Here is a 10,667-nt window from a genome sequence, read left to right as displayed (position 1 = left end):
AGGGAGAGGCAGCGCTTCCCGAATGTGCGTATGGGTGTTCCGTTCGCGGCAAGCAACGCGGGGCCCCGGCCCGCGGTGTGCTTGTCGGACGTAGAGGCAGGGATAACGCTCACCTGTGCCCCCGTGTCGCATAGGAAACGGCACCCGGACAAGGTGTCCGTTATAAAAAGAAGGCTGCCGGAATGGCCGACGCTCAGGGCCGCTACCGAGCGCCGGCTTTGTAGTTTCCCAACTTGCCGAAGGAGCACGGCGGGCAACAATTCCTCGCCTTGTGGCCAAACCTGGCGTGGAAATGGCACCAAGTTTGCGGCGAAGGCGGAGGCCTCGGTTTTCGCGGTGGTGGTGGGCGTGGCGTGGCGGCGGCCACTCGGCGTGCATCAGCCTCGGGATCCACGAGGTGTGGTGCATCAGCATCAGGGTCAGCCTCGGGATGCGCGACGGCCGCGCCAAAACTCGCCTGCGCGTCCAAAGCCGCGAAGAACCTGTCGGCCTCGGCAGCGAGAGCTCGGGGTTCCGTCGTCACAGAACCGGCCAACGCGAGCCGGACCCGTGCCGGCAGCTGGCGTCGAAATAACGCCCGGAATAGAGCGTTCGTGGTTTCGTCGCCCATCAACGACAGCATATGGTCCATGCGGACCGAAGGTCGCGTGTCACCGAGTTCGGGGAGGTCCAGGAGGCGGTCGGCCCATGCGTCCACCGTGAGGCCGAACGTGGCGAGGAGGAGACGCTTGATCGCCTCGTACCTGCCGTCGGCCGGTGGGTTCCTCAGGACCGACACGACGCGGGCGGCCGTGCCGGGCCCGAGGGAGGCGACCACGTGGCAGTACCTGGTCTCGTCCACCGTGATGCCTCGAAGTCGGAACTGGGCTTCTGCCTGCAGGAACCAAACTTCGGCTTGCGTCTCCCAGAACTCGGGGAGTTTGATTTGGACCGCGTTGGTTGCCATTGCTGTGGCGGGTTTGGGTGGTCAGCGACGGCTGACCAGAACGTCGGAGGGTCACCAATGAAGCGCGGTGCTACGCGCGCTTACTTGTATAACAAGGAGGAAGCGGACAACGCGGTAAGTTCAAGAGTCTTTGTTATAAGAGCTCAACTGTAGCACTGGAGCACTCCGGGCTGCGCGCCCGGTGTATATCCCGCGGCCACGCCTACCCCTCGGGCGTGGCCGCCGCCCACTTGGTGCGCGGAATGATGCCCTCACGCCAGTGAGCTTTCGTGTCCGCCACAACACCTTTGTTTTTGATTCAGAACTTAATATATCCTTTTAAATCAGAAAATGAAAATAAATGGCATTGACAAAATTATTGACACCCCAGACTTAATACATGGTAGCCTTTGGACAAAATAACTGCAGTCAAGCACTTCCTAGAGTCATGAATGAGCTTGGTACACCTCTCTATTGGCAGTTTGGCCCACTCTTCTTGTGCAAACTGCTCCAGTGCTCCCAGATTTGAAGGATGCCTTCTCCCAACTGCTGTTTTCAGATCTCCCCACAGGTGTTCAATGGGATTTAGATCTGGACTCATTGCTGGCCACTTCAGAACAGTCCAGCGTTTCCTCTTGAACCATTCCTGGGTGTTTATTGAAGTGTGTTTGGAGTCATTGTCCTGCTGAAAGACCCATGACCTTCGACGGAGACCCAGCTTTCTGACACTGGGTTGAACATTGCGCTCCAAAATGCCTTGGTAATCTCCTGATTTCATGATGTCATGCACACATTCAAGGCACCCAGTGCCAGAGGCAGCACAGCAACCTAAAAACATCACTGAACTCCTCCATGTTTGACTGTAGGGAAGGTGTTCTTTTCTTTGAAGGCTTCATTTTGTTTTCTGTAAACAGACATAATGTGCTTTACCAAAAAGCTCTAATTTGGTCTCATCTGTCCACAAGACATTCTCCCAGAAGGATTTTGGCTTGTTCAGGTGTGTTTTGGCAAACTCCAGTCGGGCTTTCTTATGTCTCTCTTTCAGCAGTGGGGTCCTCCTGGGTCTCCAACCATAGAACCCTCTTTCATTGAGTTGGCGACGAATGGTGCCAGTTGAAACTGCCGTACCTTGTGTCTGAAGGTCAGCTTGAATCTGTTTGGCAGTTGATCGAGGCAGTTGATCGATTTTTCCACCATTCAAACAATCCTTCGCTGCAATCTTCGATCAAGTTTTCTCTTGCAGCCACGGCCAGGGAGGTTGGCTACAGTGCCATGGGCCTTCAATGTCCTGATAACATTGCGTATGGTGGACACAGGAACCTCAAGGTCTGTGCAGATGGACTTGTAGCCTTGAGACTGTCCATGCTTGGCTACAATCTTGTGTCTGACCTTCCTCAGACAATTCTCTGGTTTGCTTTCTTGTCTCCATGCTCATTGTGATGCACACAGTGACACAAAACAGCAGAATGACTCCTTTTCTCTATTGAAACTGGTTGAATGAGTGATTTTTATTTTGCAGGCACCTGCAACTCACCATAGGTGAGTTAAATTCCAAAGAAAAGGAGAATCACCTGCTTGAAATCTAATTATTTCAATCAACTTTTAAAAGGTGCCAATACCATTGTCTGGGCCCATTTTAGGATTTCTGTGTTGAATAAGCTAAAATTTAGTACATATTTTCAGCTTTTTTGTTTTGTTTCACTGCAAACCAAAGAAATACATTTGTGGATACCAAAATCTTTTTTTAAATTCAACAATTTTCTGGAAGAAATGGTGCAATTATTTTTTTAAAGCGCAAGGGTGCCAATATTTTCGGACACGACTGTAAGTGCCTCCATTATATGACGTTATAATTCGACAAGTAAAAAAACTTCATCTAATCAGTATGAAATTTCTTGAGCATAATCAAGTTATAAATTGCTGCAGAAATAAATAATAATGACGTCATGGGTCACGTGGTTCGACCACCATATTGTTTTAAGAGAAAAGCCTTCATAACCCATTTTTCCCAAAAATGAGAATCCAAACTTTCAAACTTTCAAGAGATCGAGGCCAACCTTTGCATGCATAATACAACTGAAAGCCCACCTGGAGTTTGCAAAAAAAGCACCAAAAGGACTCTCAGACTGTGAGAAACAAGATTCTGTGGGCTTTCGTGTGTCTTTCACTGAGGAGAAACTTCCATCTGGCCACTCTGCCATAAAGCCCAAATCGGTGGAGTGTTGCAGTGATGGTTGTCCTTCTGGAAGTTTCTCCCATCTCCACACAGGATCTCTGGAGCTCAGCCAGAGTGACCATCGGGTGCTTGGTCACCTCTTACCAAGGCCCTTCTCGCCCGATTGCTCAGTTTGGCCAGGCGGCCAGCTCTAGGAAGAGTCCTGGTTGTTCCAAACTTCTTCCATTTAAGAATTATGGAGGCCACTGTGCTCTTGGGAACCTTCAATACAGCAGAATTTTTTTTGTAGGCTTCCCCAGATCTGTGCCTCGATACAATCCTGTCTATGAGCTCTGCAGGCAGTTCCTTCGACCTCATGGCTTGGTTTTTGCTCTGATATGCATTGTCAGCTGTGAGACCTTATATAGACAGGTGTGTGCCTTTCCAAATCATGTCTAATCGAATTTACCACAGGTGGACTCCAATCAAGGTGTAGAAACATCTCAAAGATGATCAAGAGAAATGGGAGGCACCTGAGCTAAATTTCAAGTGTCATAGCAAAGGGTATGAATACTTATGTCAATGTGATATTTCAGTTTTTTGTTTTTAATAAATTTGCAAAACTTTCTAAAATCCTGTTTTCTCTTTGTCATTATGGGGTATTGAGTGTAGATTGATGAGAGAAAAAATGAATTAAACGATTTCAGCATAAGTTTGCAACATAACAAAATGTGAAAAAAGTGAAGGGGTCTGAATACTTTCTGAATGCACTGTATGTAGTAACAATGGGCTGAGGGGGGAAGGTAGAGGTAGAGGAAATACACAAGCATACCCAGTGAGCTGCAAGAGAAATAACAGCAACCTGTATTTGTCCATGTTTGTCTTTTCTACCTTCCATCCGAGTTTGACGTCCATCTGAGGGCCGGCTCAAGCATTGATGAATCATTCCGACTATGAAACACTGGGATGACCATGTATAGCTGGGTGGAAAATACAGCTCAGAGACAAGTGTGTGTCCCTCAAGGCTGTCCTTTCAGCCCTAATTCCTATTACCTGTTAAACTTACCTGTTAAAGTTTGCAAACTGTTAAAGTTGTTAAAGTTTGCAAAGTAAGCAAACTTACCTCTAAAAGTTTGCTTTTTCCTGAACTAATGCGTCGGTCAAGTGGCAACTCCATCTGCCAGTTTCTGCCAAAGGGTATCATTGCAGGGGATTTTGAGGACCTCTGACTGGCTTTGCTTGTGACCAGCCTGGACTTGTGACTGGTAACCTGGCACACACATCATTTGAAAACACCGCAGCTGTTTTTGTCCCCCGTCGCCCCGCGGAGCGAAAGGGGGACTATGGTTTTCCCCTCCGTCCGTGTGTGCGTGCGTGCGTACATGCATGCATGCATGCGTAAGCGAAGGACCGAATTCTAATTTGGTGTGTGGGTGCAACCCACGTCAAAATCCAAGATGGCCGCCGCCATGTATGTCTGACGCCATGTATGTCTGAACCTTGTGAGCGGAATATCTTGAAAAATAAGTGAAGTACCAACTTCTAATCTGGTGTGTGGGTGTATCTAGGCATAAGGAAGAACGCTATTGAAAATTGCGTCGCCACGTCAAAATCCAAGATGGCCGCCGCCATGTATGTCTGAACCTTGTGAGCGGAATATCTTGAAAAATAAGTGAAGTACCAACTTCTAATCTGGTGTTTGGGTGTATCTAGGCACAAGGAAGAACGCTATTGAAAATTGCGTCGCCACGTCAAAATCCAAGATGGCCGCCGCCATGTATGTCTGAACCTTGTGAGCGGAATGTCTTGAAAAATAATCGAGGTACCAACTTCTAATGTGGTGTGTGGGTGTATCTAGGCATAAGGAAGAACGCTATTGAAAATTGGGTCGCCACGTCAAAATCCAAGATGGCCACCACCATATATGTATATGTCTGAACCTTGTGAGCGAAATATCTTGAAAAATAAACGAACTACTAACTTCTAATCTGGTGTGTGGGTGTATCTACGCAAAAGGAAGTACGGTGTTGAAAATTGGGTCGCCATGTCAAAATCCAAGATGGCCACCGCCATGTATGTCTGAACCTTGTGAGCGGAATATCTTGAAAAATAAGCGAAGTACCAACTTCTAATCTGGTGTGTGGATGTATCTAGGCAAAAGAAAGAACGCTATTGAAAATTGGGTCGCCACGTCAAAATCCAAGATGGCCGCCGCCATGTATGTCTGAACCTGGTGAGCGGAATATCTTGAAAAATAAGCGAAGTACCAACTTCTAATCTGGTGTGTGGGTGTATCTAGGCATAAGGAAGAACGCTATTGAAAATTGGGTCGCCACGTCAAAATCCAAGATGGCCGCCACCATATATATGTCTGAACCTTGTGAGCGAAATATCTTGAAAAATAAACGAACTACTAACTTCTAATCTGGTGTGTGGGTGTATCTACGCATAAGGGAGAACGCTATTGAAAATTGGGTCGCCACGTCAAAATCCAAGATGGCCGCCTTGCGTCTTCCACTTTGTCAACTCGCATCACTTCACTGACGGGGGACCGAGGCGTAACGCTTGTTATTTTTCTATTTCAAAGGGTGTTTTGGCTATTTGAGCTGGTTGTCAAATTTCTACAGTATTTAATTGCACATGTCATTATGATGAAAGGTATGTGATGGGTACTTGCTAAAAATGACACCGGCCATCCAAGCCGATTGGCCTTCACTACTGCTGTAAAATTGAATATTTCTGTTTCTGATGAAAGTCCTGTGTAAGGATAATTATCTTTTTTTGCATGCTGTCTTATTCAACAGCACAATTAATTTCCTATGTCTGCTTCAGCCTGATTTCCCTTCTTGATGCAAGGAAGTCCTGGAATATGGAAGGGCATTGGGCTCACCGTGCCTATGCTATATTCTCTTTCCTGCAATGGAATACAATATATCTCACCAAGGTAACAAAATGGAACATTAAATACATGACGTACAGTGCCCTCAAAGTATTCACACCCAATAACGTTTTTCACATTTTGTTGTGTTGCAGCCTGAATTTGAAATTACTTAAATTGAGATTTTTTTGTCACTCAACTACCATATAAAACACAATGTGTTAGTTTCAGTTACCAAGCAGTCACTTGCCAAGTCATCCGTCCCCTATCAACAGTTTTGAATGGACTGTTTGCTCGAGTGCTTAAGCCACTTGAGTGCTTGAATCACCCCTCCTCCTGATCCCCTTCACCCTTCCCCTCTCCCCCTACTCTCCCTCACCGTCCTCCTGCTCTCCCCCAACCCCTACTCTCCTGCTCTTCCCCATACTTTCTCTCCCCTCCTCTCAATATTCCCGTCAGCTAAGCGACCCTGCATTGCCCGGCAACGCCAGCTACCTTTGCTAGTTTGACATAAAGTGGTTCCCAAAGGAGGCAGTAAATTTACGAGGGGTGATCAGGAAATGCGTGGTCTGACATCGAAAGTCAATTCAAAATGTTAATTCATGAAAAATGTTTTCTTGCTCGATGTTTTTGCAACAATTTTGCTAGCATTTATTTTCATATTCATTTTATATGGCTCTTTTTCATCTTTCATCCGATTTACCACTACATTATAATAGATACAATCGTAATAAGAATGATAATAATAATGATTTTTAAAACTTTAGCTTGTAGTTACAAAAGTCATTCATCAACCCTCATGTACAGAGACATGACAGAAGTAAATCGACACCTTAAATGTATTCATTTCATCTGTATAACGCAGTTTTACTCAGTGATTTCTACTAATATGCGACTATTTATTTACAGAAACGAGTTCCTGGGTCTTGTACGACAATTAACTATGACTCGAACCCAGGGAGCACACGAACTTTCAGATTTTCAAAGAATACGAATTGTTGGCCAATCGGAAGGTGGAGTCAGATAGCTCAGAACGTTGGCATCCCGCTTTCTACAGTCAATCGGGTGATTGTGCAATTCACCCGCGAAGGAAAGGAATCCACATCTTGCCGTTCTGGTCAACCTGGTCCCTCAGAAAGGTGTCTTCGAGCTGTCAAGCGGTCCATTGAGAAAACTCCCCATTGAAAGGCAGCAGATGCAGAGGAGGTCCCAGTTAGCTCAAGAACTGCTGTGCGGTACCTTCATCCACTGGGCTACTGTGGGAGAGCAGCTCGGAGAAAAGCTCTTCTTAGACCAGTCAACATTCAAAGGAGAAAGAAGTGGGCTGACGAGGTGGCCAACAGACCCTTGGAGTTTTGGCAAACTGTCTTTTTTTCAGATGAGTCCCAATTTGCTCAATTTTTTGACAGTGGACACGTATGGGTCTGGAGACTTCCCAGTCAAGAGTGTTCTTTGAACCGATTGCAGCCAACTGTCAAACACGGTGGTTTTTCAGTGATTGTGTGGGGAGCAATCTGGAGCGCAGGTCGGTCAGAATTTGTGGAGTGTGTTGGCAACATCAACTCTACGATACACATTTCTATCCTTGAGGATGGACTTCTCCCTGTCTTCTCCACTGTTCAGATGGTCACAAACAATACTGTTCATGGAAGATGGAGCTCCATGCCATGTGGCAAAAAAGACCAAAGAATGGCAGGACAGAAATGGGATCAAACGACCTCCATGGCCAAATCAGTCTCCTGACATGAATCCCATTGAACACCTCTGGGCCATATTGGATCGAGCTGTGCGAAATAAATCCAGGGAACCAACATCACGGGCAGAATTGCGAAACCCTTTGCGTGAGGCCTGGGCAGAAATCCCACAAGAGAAAATTTCGGAACTCGTTAGTTCTATTCCTGAAAGAGTAAAAGCGTTGAAATATGCAAAAGGCAAATCTACAAAAATCTAGTGTATGTATTAGGATGGATCAAATGTACTTCAAATGTTCAAGAAATAAATTTATTTTAAAATCATGGTGTCGATTTACTTCTGTCATGTCTGTGTATATGGTGATGCACAGATTAGAAGAACACATTGTACTTCTACTGCGGAGCAAGATTTATTCTCACAGAGGAGGTGTGGCCAAGGTGTCCATCTGATGCCAAACTCATGTTCAAGTCCAGAGTCCATGACTTTCCTCTATTGTGACTGTATTATCTGGTTGTGGTCTAGTTCATGTCTTGCCCATGTTACATTCCCCCCATTGTGACTGTATTATCTGGTTGTGGCCCAGTTCATGTCTTGCCCATGTTACCTTCCCCCCATTGTGACTGTATTATCTGGTTGTGGTCTAGTTCATGTCTTGCTCAAGTTACCTTCCCCCCATTGTGACTATATTATCTGGTTGTGGTCTAGTTCATGTCTTCCCATGTTACATTCCCCCCATTGTGACTGTATTATCTGGTTGTGATCTAGTTAATGTCTTGCTCAAGTTACATTCGCCCATTGTGACTGTATTATCTGGTTGTGATCTAGTTCATGTCTTGCCCAATTTACATTCCCCCATTGTGACTATTATCTGGTTGTGATCTATTTCATGTCTTGCTCAAGTTACATTCGCCCATTGTGACTGTATTATCTGGTTGTGATCTAGTTCATGTCTTGCCCAATTTACATTCCCCCATTGTGACTGTATTATCTGGTTGTGATCTAGTTCATGTCTTGCCCATGTTACATTCCCCCCATTGTGACTGTATTATCTGGTTGTGATCTAGTTCATGTCTTGCCCAAGTTACCTTCCCCCATTGTGACTGTATTATCTGGTTGTGGTCCAGTTCATGTCTTGCCCATGTTACCTTCCCCCATTGTGACTATATTTTCTGGTTGTGGTCTAGTTCATGTGTTGCCCAAGTTACCTTCCCCCTTTGTGACTATATTATCTGGTTGTGGCCTAGTTCATGTCTTGCCCATGTTACATTCGCCCATTGTGACTGTATTATTTGGTTGTGATCTAGTTCATGTCTTGCCCATGTTACATTCCCCCCATTGTGACTGTATTATCTGGTTGTGATCTAGTTCATGTCTTGCCCATGTTACATTCCCCCCATTGTGACTGTATTATCTGGTTGTGGTCTAGTTCATGTCTTGCTCAAGTTACCTTCCCCCCATTGTGACTGTATTATCTGGTTGTGATCTAGTTCATGTCTTGCCCATGTTACATTCCCCCCATTGTGACTGTATTATCTGGTTGTGAACTAGTTCATGTCTTGCTCAAGTTACATTCGCCCATTGTGACTGTATTATCTGGTTGTGATCTAGTTCATGTCTTGCCCAATTTACATTCCCCCATTGTGACTGTATTATCTGGTTGTGATCTAGTTCATGTCTTGCCCATGTTACATTTCCCCCATTGTGACTGTATTATCTGGTTGTGAACTAGTTCATGTCTTGCCCAAGTTACCTTCCCCCATTGTGACTGTATTATCTGGTTGTGATCTAGTTCACGTCTTGCCCATGTTACATTCCCCCCATTGTGACTATATTATCTGGTTGTGATCTACTTCATGTCTTGCCCAAGTTACCTTCCCCCATTGTGGCTGTATTATCTGGTTGTGGTCCAGTTCATGTCTTGCCCATGTTACCTTCCCCCATTGTGACTATATTATCTGGTTGTGGTCTAGTTCATGTGTTGCCCAAGTTACCTTCCCCCTTTGTGACTATATTATCTGGTTGTGGCCTAGTTCATGTCTTGCCCATGTTACCTTCCCCCATTGTGACTGTATTATCTGGTTGTGATCTAGTTATTGTCTTGCCCAAGTTACATTGCCCCCCATTGTGACTGTATTATCTGGTTGTGGTCTAGTTCATGTCTGGCCCACGTTACCTTCCCCCATTGTGACTATATTATCTGGTTGTGGCCGAGTTCATGTTTTGCCCATGTTATCTTCCCCCATTGTGACTATATTATCTGGTTGTGGCCTAGTTCATGTCTTGCTCAAGTTACATTCCCCCATCGTGACTGTATTATCTGGTTGTGGCCCAGTTCATGTTTTGCCCAAGTTACATTCCCCCATTGTGACTGTATTATCTGGTTGTGGCCTAGTTCATGTTTTGCCCAAGTTACATTCCCCCCATTGTGACTATTACTGTATCTGGTTATGATCTAGTTCATGTCTTGCCCAAGTTACATTCCCCCATTGTGACTGTATTATCTGGTTGTGGCCCAGTTCATGTTTTGCCCAAGTTACATTCCCCCATTGTGACTGTATTATCTGGTTGTGGTCTAGACATGTTTTGCCCAAGTTACATTCCCCCATTGTGACTATTACTGTACCTGGTTGTGGCCTAGTTCATGTTTTGCCCAAGTTACATTCCCCCCATTGTGACTATTACTGTATCTGGTTGTGATCTTGTTCATGCCCTGCCCAAGTTACATTCCCCCATTGTGACTGTATTATCTGGTTGTGCCCCAGTTCATGTTTTGCCCATGTTACATTCCCCCATTGTGACTGTATTATCTGGTTGTGGCCTAGTTCATGTTTTGCCCAAGTTACATTCGCCTATTGTGACTGTATTATCTGGTTGTGGCCCAATTCATGTCTTGCCCATGTTACCTTCCCCCATTGTGAACATATTACCTAGTTGTGGTCTAGTCCATGTCTTGCCCATGTTACATTCCCCCCATTGTGACTATTACTGTACCTGGTTGTGGCCTTGTTCATGTCTTG

The sequence above is a fragment of the Myxine glutinosa genome, chromosome 7 (genome assembly GCF_964187855.1).
Source record: "Myxine glutinosa chromosome 7, kmMyxGlut1.1, whole genome shotgun sequence".
In the NCBI taxonomy this organism is placed as follows: domain Eukaryota; kingdom Metazoa; phylum Chordata; class Myxini; order Myxiniformes; family Myxinidae; genus Myxine; species Myxine glutinosa.
Note: the sequence above shows the minus strand (reverse complement) of the source record.